The 19772-nt window shown below is 43.2% G+C and overlaps 1 long non-coding RNA gene across 1 annotated transcript in view; it reads right to left on the bottom strand.

Moving 5' to 3' along the window:
* Window positions 1–11070: 11070 nt before the first annotated feature.
* LOC141494393 (uncharacterized) overlaps window positions 11071–19772 on the bottom strand; it is a 53231-nt gene continuing 44529 nt past the window's right edge. The window contains exon 4 of the long non-coding RNA XR_012470426.1: window positions 11071–11157. This is a non-coding gene — a long non-coding RNA (uncharacterized LOC141494393). The remainder of the gene's footprint in view (window positions 11158–19772) is intronic.

Raw genomic sequence — 19772 nt, 5'->3', positions numbered from 1 at the left:
GTCTATGAGGCAGAGACAAAGGGATATCAGAGTCAGTTAGCCCTGGCTCCAAAGATCTGATGGTTAAATTTTCAGGGAAAACATTTACACTTTGGAAACTGGCAAACACTGCAAAACTCAATTTATCATTTTGTTGATTTCTAAACTTAAGAAAGAGATGGAGAAAATTCGAATAATGCTGGTCAAACATAAAAAAAAAATATTCAGCATGTTCCTGGACCAAAGAGGGAAGGAGGGAGAGAATCCCAGACATCTGAGATGGTCAGTGCAATATTGTAAGAGGGAGGATGGAGGATCAGGGGTGAGGAGCAGAAGATACTAGTTTGTTTGGATTGCTGTGGGAGAGAAGGGTAGTGTCTAATGAAGCTGAAAAATTTGTTAGGGCTAAGTGTATGGGACTTCAAAAGCTAAACAAAGGAGTTTGTATTTTATACTGGCACATAATAAGGTCTTAATAAATGATTGTTGATTGATGCTGATTGATTGATTGATATAGCCTAGAGGCACAGGAAATCACTAAAGTAGGTTAGGTTGGGAGGACATTAGTCAGCTCTCCAGTCTAAGGAAAATTCCTTTGGCATTTGATCAAATGAAGGGGTTCTGGATAGCCTAGGAGGTTCCACCCAACTTTAAACCCGAGATACCCTGATCCTATTAGGAAGAGTGAAGGAGGCAGAACCAGGAGAACAATGTGCTCACTATCTTCAGTATTGTAGTATTGACCCCTCGAAGGGGTCATTGTGATGACTTGGTTCTAAAGAACAGAATGCGAATTCTCTCCTTAGACAGCGAGGTGAACCCCTACAGGGGCAGAATGCCGCAAATTCTGTCATCATCAGTCGCTGTATTTGCTGGTCATCTTGGCTTCCCTGTTTTAATATAGGCTACAATTCTGAAAGGGGGGGTGGATCTGGGCAAGGATGGGGAGATCTGTAAATGGGAGCCATAAAAACAAAAGGGGTCAATGAAACACAGTTCATATTTACAGGTGGTGCAGTGGACAGAACACCAGCCCTGGAGTCAGAAGGACCAAAATTCAAATCTGACTTCAGAGACTTGACTCTTCACTAGTTATGTGACCTTGGGCAAGTCACTTAACCCTGACTGCCTCACATCCAGGGTCATCTCCAGTTGCCCTGATCCATATCTGACCATTGGACCCATATGCTCTGGAGGAGAAAGTGAGGCTGGTGACTTAACACGGCACCCCCCCACTTAAATCCCATTCATGTTCTGGTCATGGCATCACCTCCTTGATATCATGGTCTTCTTTGAGATTAAAGGACAAACAATAGCAACAACAGTAATCTCCCTCCATATTATTAAATGAGAAAGAAATCTTATTTCCCCCTTTTTCCTTTTCACTAGAGAAACTAAATGCCTGTGAAGCGTTGCTCAACCCAACTTTGCATTTGATTTGGTTTCTCACAGACCAGGGCATGATCTGGGGGGCCTGGGTTTTGTGGGAACTTCATAACCCTGGATCTGTCAATGACTGCTCAGCCTCAGTCTCCAGGTTCAGACCACAGGTACTTTCTTCTTCGGTGTGTATTCTGATGGGGAGGTGCTGGATTTTTTTCTCTCCTCTTAGAGGTTTTCCTTGTATGAAATGGGTCCTATTTTTTTAAGGTCAGTTATCTTTAGGGTTCGAGTCCATTTGAATTCCTCCCTCCTAATCTGTAAACACCTTTTGTTCATTAGACAAAGCCTACTGGCAGCCGCTGGGTGGATTTTCCTACTGTTTGCATGCTCAGCCAGCCAGGTATGCATGGATCTGACTCCCCAACCGGCCAGCTACCAGTAAGCCACAGATGGTTTCAAAGGAGGAATTGCCAGGAGCCAGGCTATTTACAAAAAATGGCAACACAGCTGCCAGGAACCAGCCTGGACCTGCTCCCCAAGTCACAGACCTAGGGAATGAGTGAGGCTGGTGAGGGGCAGAGCAATGGATTATCATAGGAAGGGTGCCTGCCACCCTGGAGGGAGAGGTTATCTTTTGTGCAAAGCTAGGAAACTGTTTATTAATATTAATAGGAATATTTAATAATATTATAATGTTAATAATAGGAATATTTATTAACAAATAGGAAGCTATTTATTAAGGGTAACTTAATGACCCAGAGGAGAGAGCACCCAACCTGGAGTCAGAAAGACTCATCTTTCTGAGTATGAATTGATTCTCAGATCCTGACTAGATGTGTGACCTTGGACAAGTCAGTTCATCCTGTTTGGCTCCTCTGTAACATAAGAAGTAAATGATCAATCATTCTAGTATCTCTACCAGAAAAACCCCAAATGGGGTCATTAGAGTCAGACATGGCTAAAAAGAGACCGAACAACTATGTGTCAGCCTGGGAATATCAAGGGAAGGAAAGAACCAATTCTTGTCCTCATGAAGCTTATAATTTATTAGAGAGAAGGGGTATTTTTTCTTTAATCAATAACCTGATTATCCAAGTTCACAGAATGGTAGACTGAGAATCCAAAAGTGCTTTTTGAAAGTATTGTGTTCCACTTCTGGCTTTTCCAGATGAAGAAAATGAGGCTCTGCCCGTTCCTGCTACAGTATGTCCAGGTCCCTCTGGACGTCCCCAGACTTTTCATGTCCCAAATAGAACATGGTTAGAAGCGGAACCTGAACCCGGGTCTTACTGACTCCAGGACCATTTCTCTCCCCACTGTGTCAGATGGCCTCTCACGATGAATAGCAGCAACCTATTTATGTAACACGACGATGGTTGCATCCTGAAACTCTCTCACAATACAGTAGACGATATCAGGGACTGTTTTTCCTCTCCTGGGCTCCAAGCTCTCCTTAGTAATTCCTCTCCTATTTCACTGCCCTTGTTCCATTTGAGGGGGGCATGCCTCTTCTCAGGAGTAACTTGCTTATTCACTACATGACTTTATCAGCTCATTGGCCATTTTAAAAGCTCTCTGGTTTATTGGAACAGTGTCCACTTCACTCACATGAATTACAGTGAGTTTCCAGGTTGCTGTGGCCTTGTGGGTGGTCTCTGGGGTGGAGGTCTTTTAACCCCCTCCCCCCATAGACCTATTCTCAGTCTTAGAAGAAGCTTCCAGAATCTCTGCCCTAGCAGCACCTCCACTGAGAGCCTGGGATGACCTGCAGGCCCAGATGAGACATCTGAGGAGGTTGGGGAGGCCTCCTGTCATAGCCATTACAAGCTTTGGACTAGAAGTCCCCTTTATTTCTCACTTTTTCTAGGGAAAACTAAATACTTTTTTCTTATCTTTTAAAAGATTTTTGACCTAAACTGAGTTACCATCAATGAAAACAAGCATTACAAAGAATAAAAATAAAAGATAAGGGAACTGTAATCAAGTGTTATATACAAAAGCAAAGACCTGTTCTCATGGCCTTGTGGGTGAGGCTTCCTAATCTAGGTCTGGCACAGGCTTCTCCCACAAATGGCCTCAGTGACCAAGTCAAGTTTGTCTCTTCCTCCCTGACAGCCCCTGGGAAGATGGGTGCAGAGAGGTTCTCCCTCTTACACTAGCCAAGGATGTTAGTGATGGGTACACATGGGGAATAATGTTCTGAGAGACTAGCCTGTGAGCCTACCATGACTAGAGAATGGGCAAGGGTAACTATCTGTGGCGGCCAGACTAAGCCTTGGTGGCTTAGTCTCTCTTTCCCCCCCTGTCATTTTCAGCTTTTTCCTTGGTTTCATTCATTGCCTCTACACTGATGATTCTCAGAGGAACATTTCTAGCCCTCGTTTCTTTTCTCAGCTCCAGACCCAAATTTCAAAGTCCTTGGTGGAGAGTTCCATTTGGATAATCTCAAATCCAATATGTCCCAACAGAACTTAGCATCTGGACCCTTTCCCCCAGCCTTCTCCTCCTTATAAATCTTTTATTTCTGTGAATGGCACCACCAACCCTCCTCCCAGTCAAACTTAAAACCTTAGAATCCTCTTTTATTAATTTTTCCCTCCATTTTAACCTTCCCTGCCCCTCTTCCCTCCTCTCACTCCAATAGCTAAGTTTCTAGATTCTATAGGTCCTGTGTCTCTGATTTCTCTCCATTTTCTCATCCAGTGACTCCTGCAATAGTCTCTTAACTAGTTTCCTTTCCTCTTGCTTCTCTGTCCTTCCATTCATCCCATTCCTGCATTTATTTGGGGGGATCTCATCTGGTATAGCCAAGAGACTCCCTCTGCCATTTCAGATCTATCAGCTACATCTGGGGCATGGGGAGGTTCAGTGACTTGTGCAGAGTCCCACATGGAGTGAGGGTCAGAGGCAGGACTTGAAACCCCTTCTGATTCTGACTCTAATCCTGATCTGATTCTGAGACCAGTTGCCTACTTACTTTGCCAGGCTATTTGCACTGCTCCCAGGTTAATCTTCATAAGCTTAGCTGCCATCCAGTCCTGATCTGACCCCCCCCCCCAATCTCACCTCTGCCAATACCTTCCATCAGGAACCAGAGCCAGAACAAGTGTAGCTAATGTGGCTCTGACAGGCAGTCCTAGACTGGATTTGGTCTCACAACAACTATCCCTTCAGACACAAAATCTCAAAGACATTTTAGAAACTATCTTTGAGGAGCAGCTAAGTGGTGCAGATAGAGCACCGGCCCTGGAGGCAGGAGGACCAGAGTTCAAATTTGACCTCAGGCATTTAATAATTGCCTAGCTGTGTGTCTGTGGGCAAGTCACTTAACCCCATTGCCTTAAAATACAAAAAAATAAAAAAAATAAAATAATTTTTTTTAAAAAAAGATGCTATGTGTGGAAAGAACCTGTCTCTGTAATCAGCCTTCCAATCTCTGTCACTCACTCTCTGTGTGCCCTGGAACAAGTCATTCCTTTAAACCTCAGGGTTTTTTTTCTGTAAAATGATGGGGTTGGATAGATCACCTTTAAAGTCCTTTCCAGTTCTCAATTTGATAGACTAGCTCCAATTTACAGGAGAGGAAGAGCCTGAAAAAAGAAGGTCAGTGGTTAATCTGAGTTGCTCAGATCATAAGTGGTTGATTTGGAACCTGAATCCAGGTTTTCTGATCTGAAATGACATATTCTTTCATATCCTTCATGCTGATTTCCTTACCTTCACTGTTTGCTGCTGTTCTGGTCTACGGCATTTGGGAATCCTAGCCATGGACCCTAACCAGGACAAGATCTGGTGAAGGCTAGGATGTGCCATGATTTGGTAGACCTCCCATAGCCAACCTCCCCCCCCTCACAAGAGCAAACTGCTCCTACAACTGAGTGTCCTCAGAGCCATGGCCGAATATCAACACAGTGTTCTCTCTCTGAGCCAACGTCAACATTCAAATCTCTCCACATCAAGGCCAGTTGCAATAATCCACTTCCTCTTACCTCAGCAACACGGTCGATCCTGTCTTGGGAGGTCTCTCTTAGAATAGTGATCAATCACCTCATTAGCTGCCCCTACAATGTTGGAGCATGAAGGGAGTCTCCTCAGAATGACTAGCTACACACCCAGGCCCTTTGCCTTTTCCCAGGGTCCTCCACCCCAGACTCCAGAACCCAATCACTCAACACCCAAAGATAGTCAATGACTTCTCATTGTCAATTAAATAGCAAGTCTGCCATCTCTAATTGCCCATATATAATATATATATGTATATATATACATATATATATATATACATATATATATATATATTTCCTGCCTGGTCCCCAGGATCCCTCCTCACATATACCAACCAAGTACTCCATACATGCTCTGTGCTCTCTCAGCTTCATAACATTGCTTATGCCCATTCCCTCTATTGTAAATGCTTCCAAACATCCAATTCCTCTTCACTCCCTGACACCTGGCTCAAATATCATCTACAAAGTCAAGAATGATCTCTGATTTCTATGGGCTCCTACCCTTGGTTATTAGAGAATGTTTACTGAATTGGGAAGGATTTGAACCTCTTGCCATTGCCTCTCTCCCCACCCCTGTCCCCTGTGCCCCAGCCCCCTGTATTACTGTAATTAGAAGAACATCACTAGCCTGGAATATTGACTTCCTGAGTCCAGAGACTGTTTCTTATTAATGATTATTTATATTAATAAGATATATAGTAGGTGGAGAGCTTGATTGGAAGTCAGAATGACCCAGGTTCAAGTCCTACCCCAGTCCTGTGGTCATGGGAAAATCACTTTATGTGATCTTAGCTCTGTTCTTCTGATCTACATCATGAGAGGGTTGGATTTCTTGACTTCTAGAAGGATACATTGGAAACCTCATTTCAATTAATATAATCCCAGAAGACTTAAGTGACTTACCTGAATGAAGCAACAGTTTTCACTATATGTTAAGGCATTTTCCTGTAACTCTAACAAGACATTCATCAATATGAGATCATCTTTGGGCTATGGAAATCAGGTATAGGCAAGTGATATTACAGAGAAAATGTCTTGTGATTGGCTGAGAGGAACAGATACACTCTAAAATAGTAGCCAGTCCAAGAGTGAACTTTAAATTTGAGAACTGAGCATTTCAGTGTTGGAAAAGACTCGTTGAGAAGCAATACTGGGGGTAGGGGGGGAAGAGAGGAAAAAGTCCCTCCCCTCATCCAAAATAAAAGGTCATATCATCAGGGTTAGCTAGGTGGCCCAGTGAATAGAGCATTGGTCTTAGCATCAGGAGGATGGGAGTTCAAATCCAGTCTCAGACACTTGTTACTTACTAGTTGTATGACCTTGAACAAGTCACTTAAAGTTGCTGGTCTCACACCCAGGACCATATCCAGTTGTCTTGATCCATATCTGGCCATTGGACCCATCTGGCTCTGGAGGAGAAAGTGAGACTGGTGACTTAGCACAGCTTCCCCTCACTCAAATTCAGTTCATGTGCTTGTCATGACCTCTTCCAGGACAGAAACATCATGTCCTTTGAGACAATGGACCAATAGCAGACAATGAATCTAGCTGGAACATATCCAGCTAGGAGCAGAATGATTCACCAAGAACAAAAGATAGAGGAAAAAATTCTCATTATGGACTTGAGGATAATAAAGTATGAATAACCTCCGTGTCCTTAGGGTTTCTTGGAATGTTCTAGTAAATATTCAACAACCAGTTCTCAAAAAAAAGTGTATACATGACCCACTTTCAGGTTTATTCTATTTGACTAACATTTTCTCCACCACCTTTTTAAGTGCAAAAAAATCCACAAAATGAATAAATTAAACCTTGATGTATAGCATTGGCTGATTTCTGAAGTGTAAATGCTCACACTGAAAGTTTAACTGTGGCTCTCCTGAGCCTTTTCAAAATGGCTCCAACACACCCCTTTCAATCGATACCATATGTGTGCTTCCCTTCCATCAGGATTTAAATTTGATTTATATTTTATTCTCTTATGATTTTAGGAAGAATGTGACCTAGGGTTTTAGAGTTATGTTTGGGACTAGTATTCTTACTAGTCCATCCTAAATATCTTTACTAAAAGCTGATGAAGTCTATGGACTGATAGATTGTTGGAGGCACTTGGGGAGGGCTCCTCATGGTTACCCCTAAAAGCAGTGGAGACCATAAACCTTGTGTCCTAGCCCCTCATGGTCCCTTCTAACTTGAAATCTATGAGGTTTTTGATCCTATAATTAATGTTGTCATCATACCTAAAGATTTAGAAAATACTTTCTCTACCACAACCCTGTGAATTAGGTTTGGATTTGGAATCAGAAGTAGTGGGTTAGCATTCCAACTCTTCCTTGGGTAGGTCCCCTAACCTTTTTAGGGTGTCATTTGTAAAATGAGTGACTTGGATAAGATGACCTTGCTATTAGAGTTCATGTTTTTAATGCCACTCATAGGAGGGGTATTTAGGTTGATTGGTATATGACACAGCCAAGCCTCTGGTAGACAGAGGATGGACTTTTTTTTTAAGGTTTTTGCAAGGCAAATGGGGTTAAGTGGTTTGTCCAAGGCCACACAGCTAGGTAATTATTAAGTGTCTGAGACCGGATTTGAACCCAGGTACTCCTGACTTCAGGGCCGGTGCTTTATCCACTATGTCACCTAGCCGCCCCTAGAGGATGGACTTTTAAATCCTAATCTAGAGCACATATATGCCACATCCTATCTCTGGATTAAAAAATAAATCCTTTTTATTCCCCCCTGCCCCAATATAAGTTTCAGCTTAGCTGTTGTTAAGTATTGGGGGGAGCAGGGTCTTCATCGATTGAGTCAGCATAAGGACAAAGCCTAGAGACTTCCGTGAACTCCTGAGTATTTGTAGAATGTGAGGTCTTCAGATGACAGTCAAGTGAATGAGGACAAAGTGTTATTAATGATTCCCACAGATAATTGACAAAGAGTGCAGGAGATCAATAGGTCCACAGAAGATCGATCCCTCTTGAAAGTGTATACATCCTGGATTTTATTTATTTAAAGTTGGTGAAATTGAGTTAGATTCTCACAGTCTAATGGGCCAAGATCGTATCATCTCCCCAAGAAAGCAATCATCTCCATCACTTTGGATAAGGATTGCTTTTGGAGTCACCAGGCCTAGGAAGAGGCCAGTATATTTGCTCAAAAACTTTCCTGAGGCCGCACCTCAGTGAAGGGAAGGGGGAAAAACTTCTTTGTGGTCCATTAGGCTTGACCTTGTAGTAAACAGAGGAAGAAGAGAAGAGGAAATCAAACAACCTCAAGAGCTAAAGGATGATTAGAACAGTGTGTTCTGCCTTAAGACAGGCTCCTAACATGTCTGTAAAGCACAGATTAGAAACACAGTAAATGCTCTATTTTTAAATATTAACTACAAGAAAGCACTTGGGGGGAATATACCAAGAAATAGGATCTGGTCCTTACCTCAAGGAGGCTGCAAAGAAAGAGGGGGAAAGATAAAAACACACAGAGCTCTAATAGAAATCAGATGATGATTCACCATTTCCCTGCCATGGGAGCATCAGTGAATACAGAGTTCTACCTGGAATACATTCATGGGATAGAAACTCACCTTTGTTTCTTCATCTCTAAAAGGGGAGAATGATAATGTCTATAATCATTGCACTGTCATGAAGATAAATCTGCAAACCTTTATTTAAGGGTCTAGTATGTGTAAGAGGCACTGTGCAAAGCCCTGGGGATATAAAGAGAAAAGACAGTCATTGCCCTCAAGGAGCTCCCAGTCTAATGGAGAGATAACAAGTAAACAACTATGGATAGATGGGAGATGACCAATGAGTGTGTGCTGAGGGGAAGGCACTACCATTAAGGAAGATCAGGAAAGGCATCTTGAAGAATATGGAATTTTAGCTCAGGCCTGAAAGGACCCAGGATAGCCAGGAGAGAGAAGACAAAGCTAATTCCATGCATGGGGGATATCCAGGGAAAACACAGGGTTGCAAGGTAGACAGCAACACCAGCATCACTGGATAGCATGATCCATGTAGAAGTGTGAGAACAATGAAAAGGTAGGAGGGGGTCAGTTGCATTGGGCTTTGAATGCCACACAGAGGAATTGGTATTTGATCCTGGAGATAATGAGTCACTGGAGTTCATTGAATAAGGCAGTGATTGTCATACTTGTGTTTTAGGACAATCACTTTGACAGTTGAATGAAGGATGCACTGGAGTAGGGAGAGACTTAAGGGAGGAAGGCCAACCAGAGGGGTATTACAGTGGTTTGGGTGTGATGAAAGCCTGTATTCTAGTAGTGGAAGTAATAGGGCAGACAAAGGGATACACAGGAGGGATGCATTAGAAAGGTAGATTTAAGGTTTAGACCTAGATTGGATATCAGGGGAAGAGATGATGAGGAATGGAAATGACAACCAGGGTGAGAGCTTCAGTGACTAGGAAGATGGTGTAGTCCCTCCTTTAGTAACAGGAAATGGAGAGAGCTTAGAATGAAGACAATCAGTTTTTGATGTGCTAGGTTTAAGATGTCTCTTGGATTCCTAGTTTGAGATGTTTAAAGGATCATTGGAGATGTATGACCAAAGACTAGCAAAGAAGTTAAGGACTGAATATGGAGACTTGAGAATCCTCATCATCATAGAGATGACAATTAAATCCATAGGAACTGATGCAGTAAAGCAAAATAATGTAGAGTGAAAAGGTTTCCAGGACAGAGTTGAGACTTTGCCCCTGTGAACACTCATGGGTCTGAGCTGACCTGTTTTGGTAGGAAATTTCCTCCTGTGAATTCCTTAGATCAATGAAATCATTATTAAGTGTCTGAGGTAGGATTTGAACTCAGGTCCTCCTGACTCCAGGACCTGTGCTCTATCCACTGTGCCACCTAGCTTCCCCAATGGTTTCACTTTTAAAAAATTAGTTTCACAAAATAATTGCCAATAGAGGGTTTTAGCAGATTGTCTGACTGGAGATGTTAGAGTCAGCAAAGGCATCGTGGACGATCCTGGCAGAGCTGGAGGAGGTAGAATCTCATTCAGGAGAAACAGGACAAGCAAAGGAGAAGCAAAGGGGGCCATGTTTGAAAGAGAGTTAGGCTGTGGGTGCTGGAGATTGGGAGAAAAGTTTGGGAAGGCCATTTGTACCAAGATTGTGGGAGATTGTGGAGGCTAGTCCAAGGAGTGTGTACTTTATTTAGAAGGTAGTAGGAAGCTTTGGAAGATTATTTTAGAATATTGTGAATGAACAAAGAGTTGAACAGATGAAACAGACCAATGAATAAAAAAAGGACTTTGTTTCATAAACATCTTTCTTTTTCAAAGGGATCCCCTGTGGTATCAGAGTTAAATACTTATTCATTTATTTTCATGTTGTCTAACAACACCTGAATTAACAGCTGGGATGGACTTCATCAAATGTACTTGCCATTCATGTATGACAGTGGGGTGATGGTTGGGGATTTCAGGACCCCCAGAGGCTCCTGTTGGGAACAGGGAAAGGAGTAGAGTGGGACAAGAAGGGGAAGACTTCCTATAGTGGGTGGAATCAGAGAAGCCCATACCTAGCTGCCTATTTGAACACATTCTTCTTGCTAACAAGGTGTTAAGCTCAGTTGTTTTTATGTGGTTTAAAAACATCGAAAATGCTGTCAACACCCCTTCTAAATTTCTTCCTTCTGGGACAAAGCTCCAGTTGCCTCACCCTGGTGGTGATTCTCCATGGATGGGCTAGTTTCCCTTAGCGTTTCAAAGCCTTCTTCTAAAGAGGGAGATTTGATGGGGTTCCTTGCTTTCCTCCATTGCACCTGGAAGAGATGTAGGCCACTTATCACCCCTCCCCATCAGATGGATGATGAAAGAGACAGCTTCCATCCCCTTCATTTTCATAAGTACCAATATCTAATTTTTTAAAAATAAAAACCTGCTAGGTCCTTCTGATTTATATATTTAAAATGGGCTCTAATGCATTCCGCCTCAGCCCCCGGAGCTCCCCCCTCCCCCTGGCAACATCTGGATTCTGATTTGTGGGCCAATAAACCTCTTCGCCACAGATGCCATGCGCATTGCTGTCCAAAGGTGTAATACATCAAGACGGCATTTCCAAACACGCTGCAATAATGTATTCAATTAAGGGAGGAAATAAAACATCGAGCTTTTCTTATAATAAATCTTTGACTAAGCTTTCTACCTCCTACGTTTGCTGGGGGAAATAATGGACGTCATTCAGACTCGGGGTTACTGGGGACTGCTGAGGAAACTTGAAATTCTGTAGGTTTCAGCAGTCCTGTGAAGCCCCACAACATGGAAAGGGTACAAATTAGAAAGGGATGTATTATGTGACTAATGATCCCTCCTGGGATGCCTCAGGAGCCCAGATTTACTGTTATGATGGCTAGATTCATTTAAGCTGCAGAAGTTGAGAAGCAAGTAAGTGAAAATCACCTCCAATGTTATTAGATATAGCTGTAATTTAAGCTCTAAAGACTTTTTTTGCTCCCTCTCCATCATTCTTTATATTTCTGAAAAAGGGGTACCAGAGTTCCCAATAAAAGTAGGTGACATCATGAATGAGTGGTCAATCTCCAGTTCTTGGAAAAAGCATTCATGCCTCTACATCTGTTGCTAGGCTAGGCAGGGCCTGGATTGGAAACCTAATTTACCCCAGATTCCACCCCCCCCCCCCCCCAAGGAGCTGTGGATGAAGGTTGCTGGGCTATCATTTGGACAGCCATTGCTTATTGAGGTCATTGGGTCATTGATTTAGAGCTTAGGAGTTGTAAAGACTAATGCTATCAGGGCAAATCAAGACCAAGTGAGGTAGGGTGACTTGTCCAAAGTCACACCAGGAATAGGAAGGAGAGATGATATTTGGGCCCACGTCCTCAGTGACACTGAACAAGTCACGTTGCCCTTGGAGGCTTCAGCTTCATCCTCTGTAAAGTGAGGGAGTTGGATTGAATGGTCTCCGGGGTCTAGAATCTCTCTCTAGGTCTAGAATCCCAGCTCTGTATTTCACTGATTCAGTATTATACTACCTGGTGACCCTTTGATCTTGAGGCTAGTGCCTATCTCCCATGGATTATTTACAATTTATCCATCTCAATTGTACATAGACTTTTGTCTATTGCTCCTATTACACTGGAAGCTCCTTGAGGTCAGGGACCGCCTTTGGTTTTGGATCCTTGTGCTTGGCCCAGTGGTTGATATATACTTAAAGCCTTTTTGAATAGCAGGAAGGAATTGTGCCTTACTACTGTGTAGCCCTGGACAAATTATTTAATCTTGTCCAGTCTCAATTTCCTCATCTTTAAAATGGAAATAATAATAGCTCCCCCATCATTTGAGAGGATCAAATGAAATGGTGTATGTGAAGGGCTGTGTAATCTCATCCCCACCTCCCTAACCTCCTAATGATGGTTAGCAGAAGGGAGGCCCAGGGTCATGCCTATTGACACCTCATATTGTTCTTTGCCAGTGAGGCCTTCCCATGGGCATTTCTGCTCCAGCCACTATGGCCTGGTTACTTGACAACCTCAAGGTTGCTGCAGATGCAATAGTTGGAGGACCCCAGAGTTCCAGAGGTGGGAGGAACATTATGGATGAGCAAATCCCAGGAGTTTCAAGTGCACAGACCTTTCTAAAAAAAGCAGAGAATAGGGAAGATGGACTAGGAATAATAGGAGCTGGCATTTACTTAGCAAGGCTGGCAATGTGCTTGGCAGTCATGATCTCATTTGAGGGCCCACTGATGCTGTGAGCTTGGAGCCACAGGTATTATTCTCCTGACTTTACAACTTAGAAAACTGAGGCATGGGGAAGTAGTCTGGTTTGGCTATGACCATTCATTCAGGTCTGCTAGAGATAAGCTGATAGACCAAAAGCTCATTAAGAATAGAAATGATTGTTGTTTAAAATAAAAACATACAACACAGACATCCACACATTTATATAAACACACATAAACATATGAACTCCTATATGTGTGTTTATGTGTGCACACACACACAAAGTAAGAGATGCAGCTCTGCATACTAGATAGAGAAACAACCTCAGGCTCCTACTGGCTGTGAGACTCAAGGCCTGAGAGCCCCAGGGAAAGAGACCTAAAAATGCAAAGAAGATGCTCATCTACATTGGTCAGGGGGCGTTTCCTCACTGGCAATTCCCAGCACCAACAAAATGACAGGCATGGACCAACTCTGCCCTCCACATTTTGGCGGGGAGAGAGGAAAATATTAACATCCTGGGGGGGTGGAGTGTCAGGAAATGGCTCTTATAGGAGGAGATGGCCCTTGAGCTGATCTTTCAAAGAAGCTAGAGATTAGAACAGTCAAGGCAGTGGATAGAGCTCTGAGTCTGGAAGACTCATTTGCAAGAGTCCAAATCTGGTCCAGCTGTGTGACCCTGTGTAAGTCATTTAGCCCTGCTTGCCTCAGTTTCCTTATCTGTAAAGATGAGCTGAAGAAGGAAATGGCAAACTACTTTAATATTTTTAGTAAGAAAAACTTCAAATGGGATCATGACTAAAAACAGCTAAACAAGAAATAACAAGAAGAGATTAAAATAGCTAGTAAGCCTTAGGAGCAGGATTCTAACCCAGATCTCTCCCTGATGCCTCCAGGTCCAGCTTGTTTTTTCCCATATCGATCTATGTGTTTATAGGCTCAGTTCCTAATTGATATTAAGCAACCTGGAAAAAATTAATTATTTCTTTTTCTTTTTCTTCTTTTAAAAGAAACCTATGAAAGATCTTTCCAGAGGGGACTTTACTTAGAAGGCCCCCAAAGCAGCATCTGGAGGGCGGCATTAGCCTCAGCTCCTTCCTTCCCTCCGTGACATTGATATGTGTTGACCTTCGGACCAAAAAACTCGTCTGTGTTGTACATATTGATGTGGGATTTTAAAGACAGCCCCAAAGGACCGGGCTTGCTCATTTGGAAACTAGATGATAAGGCCAATAAAATGGACACCCGTCCAAGGACTGAGGCTCGATGAGCAAAGACCCCGGGGAACCAGAGGGTAACCTGCGGCCTGGAAGGAGGCAGCTCAAGCTCCTCCCAGACACACAATCTTCTCCCCTGACTTTTTCAAAATCATATTCTTCTGTACACAAGGCAAATTGTGTAGGACGCAGACTCTGATTCTCCTGCAGGGGAAAGACTCCATGGAGAGATGCTGTTGTTTGCCAGCCCCGGCCATGTGCATTTATAAATATTTTACAAGAGACGCTTTCAAACGAGTGACTTTTACTGCCCTATTAATGCAACTTGCAAATTTATAGTCTGGGCGCTGGCGAGCTGTGAACGTCCAGCGGTTCGAGACTCGTGCCAAGGACATGGTTTATGTTTTTTAAGTTCTTTCTTCTGTTCTGGCCCGGGATGCTTGACAGCCTGGCCATGTGTGATAATTCAGCATCCATGTGGTGTAAGCCTGCATAATACATCAATCCCCATGCTCGCCAATGCCGTCATAAATATAACCACTATAACGGCTTCCATGTGACCAAAGGACACACACAGCTTTAGAGCATCCCCACAGCACCAGAGTTATGGTCATGATTAACAGTAATGATGGTCAAGTGGCGATGTGCTCCTGGCCGGGCTTTCTAACTCAGGACTAAACCAAAACTCTAATCAAGAACAGACAAATTACCCATGTTTTGGGAAATGAGGATCATAATAATTTATTGTTTTGGGACCCAAGCTGTGATTTCATCAGCGAAGGGAATTCCTGGTGCGGAACTCCCTCCAGTGATGCAAGCTGGCAAGTGCTATGCAATGTAAAGTCGCTGGAGCATACCCGGGGGCACCAAGAACCTAACATGGTCTCACAAAGCCCCTAAATCTATCAGAGGCAGGAATTGGACCCAGGTGTTCCTGACCCCAAGGCTGGCCCTCTGAGTCCCAGACCACACTGACTCATGGCTAGAAGATCACCATACTCATGTTTTCCCTGCTCAAATCTAATTTGCTTCAAAGCTCAACTCCAGGGTCACCTCCTCCCTGGGGCCCTTCCACCTCCCTCCAGGAACCCACCCCTCCTTTTCTCATTTATTTTGTAGACACAAACTTATCTGTGTTCTTGTTGTCTCCACAAATGCCTTTGGCAGGCACAGAATTTGGTTTTTGGTATTTCCAGCCCAGAGTAGTCTCTTAATAAATCCTTGTTGAATGAGACATGAGGATTTAAATCTGGAAAGAGACCTTAGAAAGGCTTTAGTCCAAGTTTCCCATTTTACAGATGTGAAAACAGAGGTCCACAGAGCTCAAGGGTCTTATACACATTCCCACAGGAAGTACATGGCACAGCTGGACCCTCAATCTTCACATCAAGTCCTGGGCTATTTGCTTAGAGATCTCCTGTAAATACTCCCTAGATGGGCTGAACCCTCCAAACCATCAGAGGCAGCCTCTCAGTTTCCAAGATTTGGAGTCAGGGTGGGAATTCTAGACATGATTTTGCTCCTCATTGACCAAGGTCAAGTGATTCCTCCTCTCTGGACTCAGTTTCCTCATCTATAAAATGAAGGAGTTTGATTTGATGTCTAAGCTCCAAATCTATGATCTGTTGTTCTATAGCCCCCCTATTACCACCATGTGGTTTGAAACTTGGGGCAGAAGAGAGAACATTCTTCAGGGTTTCCCTGCCCCCAGGGGAAGGAGCAAGAGTGACGACCTGGAGTACACTGGACTTAGGGTTGGGGCTGAACAGTTGGAAAGACCAATGGGAACTAGCTCACCAAGACCAGGCACAAAGAGGCCAGCACTGGACTTGGTCAGGCTTGAATACACATTTGAAATACAAATGGATACAAGGCGTGACTGAGACTATGAGAATATATCAGGTAGACTTGAGATGGGAATGGGGAAGGTAGTACTAAGAAAAGTGTGGCCCAGGAGGATGATTCCTGAATTTGGCATCAGAAGACGTGGTTTCAAATCCTGGCCCTGATATTTACCTGTAGTGTGACTAGGCAAGAAAGCCTCTCAAAGAAAGCCTTGATTTCTTCCTTTTGGCTCAGGTGGTCTATGGAGAGTTGGTCCAGGAGAGTTTGGAGGAGAGACTTGTGAGGAGGGCAGTTCCAAGACCTGGGTCTGACCCAAGGTTATTATGTGACCTTGCTCAGTCATTTCCCTTTTCTCATCTGTAAATTGAGGGGAGATGGGATGGAAACATAGAAGGAAAGAATAACAACAGCGTAGAATGCAGCAAAATGACCACGATTTTGCTTGGTCCTGACAAAGGGATGGGAAAATGAAAGAGAAGAGCATTATTAAGTGTCTTCCTTTTTTCTTCTCCTTCCTCCCCTGCCCATATCTCTCTGTCTGTCTCCCCTCTTGTGCCTCTCTGTTTGTTTTTCTGTCTCTGTCTCTCTACAACTGATGGCTGACCACCCAAGGAATCAGGGTGAACTCTATTTGGAAATGAAAATGATGTAAAAGCCAAAGACATTAAAAACCGTATTTTAAATGATGGGATTTGAACTGCCTCCTTTTATAACTCTTACAGGAAGTCCAGTGTGTCAGCTGCTGTGTTGTCTGTCTCTTAGAGTGGTCAGACAGATAAGTCGGGGAGGTGGGGCAGGACTAGTGAATGAAAGTCCCGGGCTTGGCACAGGCCCCTTACTAGAAGGAAGAGCTGGGTTCTTCCTTACTCAGGGCTTCAGTGTGGTCAGCCAGGGAATGTAGTTCCCCTAAGTTACCCAGATGGAAAGTCCCTGCCTCCATCTTTCCAGGTTTAATCCCAGGAAAATACCCCCAAGCTGGATGAATTCCCCTCAAGGGGCCCTTCCTAGAAATTCCTTCATAGTTCAGCATAATGGAATTGGACTGGGAGAGATCAGACACACACACACACAAACTCACATACACTACACACACACAAATACAGACACAGACACACACTCACACACATTCATACACACAGACACACACATTACCATCAATAAATACTCAGAGGATGATCTAAAAGATCACCTGAACCTTACTTAGGTTAATCCTCTGTCTTTCATTGGCTTCTCACCTAGAGGCAACCATGGTCAAAGGCTTGGTTCAGTTCCTAGGGACAACTGCTTTAAACCTGTTTGACTCCATTGTCCTTTATCCTCTTAATTCTGGCTTTCTGTCACCTCCCTGTGCTCTATCTTTCATAATCTCCCTCCCCTTCTTTACTTCTCCACTCCTCTCACTCTTCCTCTTTCCCATTTTCTTCCTCCCCCTCCTCTCCTCTCCATCCCTTTTTTTCTCCATCTTTCAACCTTCCTCTCCATCATCTCCCTGTCTCTTCCCTTCCCTTCCCCTCTCTCCTTTCCTTTCTCTCTCCTGCTACTCTTTTCCATGTGCAGACCAAGTTCCCAAGTTCCCAGGTCACCCTGGACACCTTGCTCTTATACACCCCATCTATCTCATCTGCTGCTAAATCCAGAGTTTTACTGACGACTCTCCCTTACATCCACTTTCTAGAGCCACATAGCCACCCCACTAAGCTCAGAACAGCATCAGGAGGTTCCTCAGACACAATCCTCCTTCTGTCCTGTGTCTATACCTTGTACCTACTTAAAACATTCTCTTTTCTCCCCTTTGCCTTCTTCCCTTCTTTCTTCTAAAACCCTTCTTCCTTCTCAGCTCAGAATTCCCTCCTTTACCTATTTCTTTACCCATTTCCTGGGACAAGTAGGTAGTATAATAGACAGAACTAGGCTTGGAGTCAGGAAGACTCATTTTCCTGAGTTCAAATCCAATCAGTCTCTTAATCCTGTTGGTCTCAATTTCCTCTTCTGCAAATTGAGTTAGAGAACAATATGACAAACCACTCCAGTGTCGAGAAAAACCCTTTATGGTATCAACAAAGTTGGACAGAATGAAAATTAGAGGTGCTAGAGTCTTGCCTATCTACTCTATATGCATTTTGTATGTTCCTGTTGATATTTATATGTTGTCTCCCCAATTGACTATGAGCTCCCTGAGGACAGGGATTGTCTTTTGTTTTTCTTATACAATGTCTGGCATCTAAAAGACACAGCAATTATGGATTGATTTACCCTCTCCCTAACTACTTTCTTTCCCTTTCCTTTTGTCTCTTCCCCCTTCTTTTCCTCCCTTTCATCCCCCCTTCACTTTCTCCCATTCTCCCTCTTTCTCTTGTTCCCTTCTCTCCCTGTCTGTCTCTCCTCTCACTTCTCTCTCTCACACCTCCTGCTATTTTTCATTCCCTTTCTTTTTTTGATTTTTCCTCTCCTTCCCTCTTTCCCTTTTCCTCTCTTCTGCTCTCCTTTCTCTCTCTCACTTTTTCTCCTTTCTCTTTCCTCCTTCCCACCAATCCCTTGATAGACAAAACATTCTTAAGTTTCTTATCCCTTTCTCAGTAGCCAGGTCTTAGAGACCCTGAATGAAACATTGCTATCTTTGGTTCCTGGGATGTCAAGCTTATTGTAGGCCCAATTGACCTAATTCTGTCTCCCAGCTATGAGGACAGGGGTCACTTATTATGTGGAGATAATGGCTACTAAATTTAAGAGAGAAAAAAGCAGAAGGAGATATCACTCTGCACAAAGTACACCTGACCTACAGAACTGGCCACTGGGTGAGATCATCAATTCATATTTGAATGATGAATTTGAAAGGTCAAGGCCAAATGCCCATACTACTAATTCCAAGATAAAGGAAATGTACATGCATGTTCTCCAGGGCCCAAGCTGATCTCTTGAAGCTGGGCAGCGGATTCTGACCTTTCCTAGAATCGAGGCAGGGTGGTAGAATAGCATAGAGGATCATGGTTAGAAAACTTATCTATCTGTCTGTCTGTCTGTCTATCTAATCCACCTATCCATTTATTTATCTAACTGTCTAATTATGACTCTATCCAACCATCCACGTGCCCACCCCTTTCTTTCCCTTTCTCCTGTCCATCTATTTTTCTAATTATTTTCCATTTATCCATTTATTTTCAAGCTATCCAATAATTTATCAATCTTCCATTTATTTGTCTATCTATCTCTATCTGTCTAATTATCTACCTTGTATTTATTCATCTTGTGGTCTATTTAATTATCTATTTATCCATCTACATATCTATCCATCCATTTATCTATCACCTGGACCCTAAACCCATTGACATAGGTTTCTCTCCTAATTAGTAGTGACCAATGCCCTACATCCTCATGAAGGATGAGGCAGGCTTGCTAAAGTCAAGAGAGAAGAGAAATCTGCCCTTTTTATGTTATTGGGATCTTGAGTTTCGTTGGGTTCTTCTGCCTTCCAATTTTGAGAGATAAGATTGAAGATACCAAGCCAATTTTAGGTTTTTGAAGGGGAGAAGTGGAAGTGAGAGGAGCTGGCAGTCTCCATTATAATCCTGTCCTGAGTTTGCTAAGGGAAATTGCCCCTTTGGGTGAGAAGTTATTCTTAATCTCCCTCCCTCC

The sequence above is a fragment of the Macrotis lagotis genome, chromosome 7, assembly GCF_037893015.1.
Source record: "Macrotis lagotis isolate mMagLag1 chromosome 7, bilby.v1.9.chrom.fasta, whole genome shotgun sequence".
Lineage (NCBI taxonomy): Eukaryota > Metazoa > Chordata > Mammalia > Peramelemorphia > Peramelidae > Macrotis > Macrotis lagotis.
This window is presented reverse-complemented; position numbering and strand designations above follow the sequence as displayed.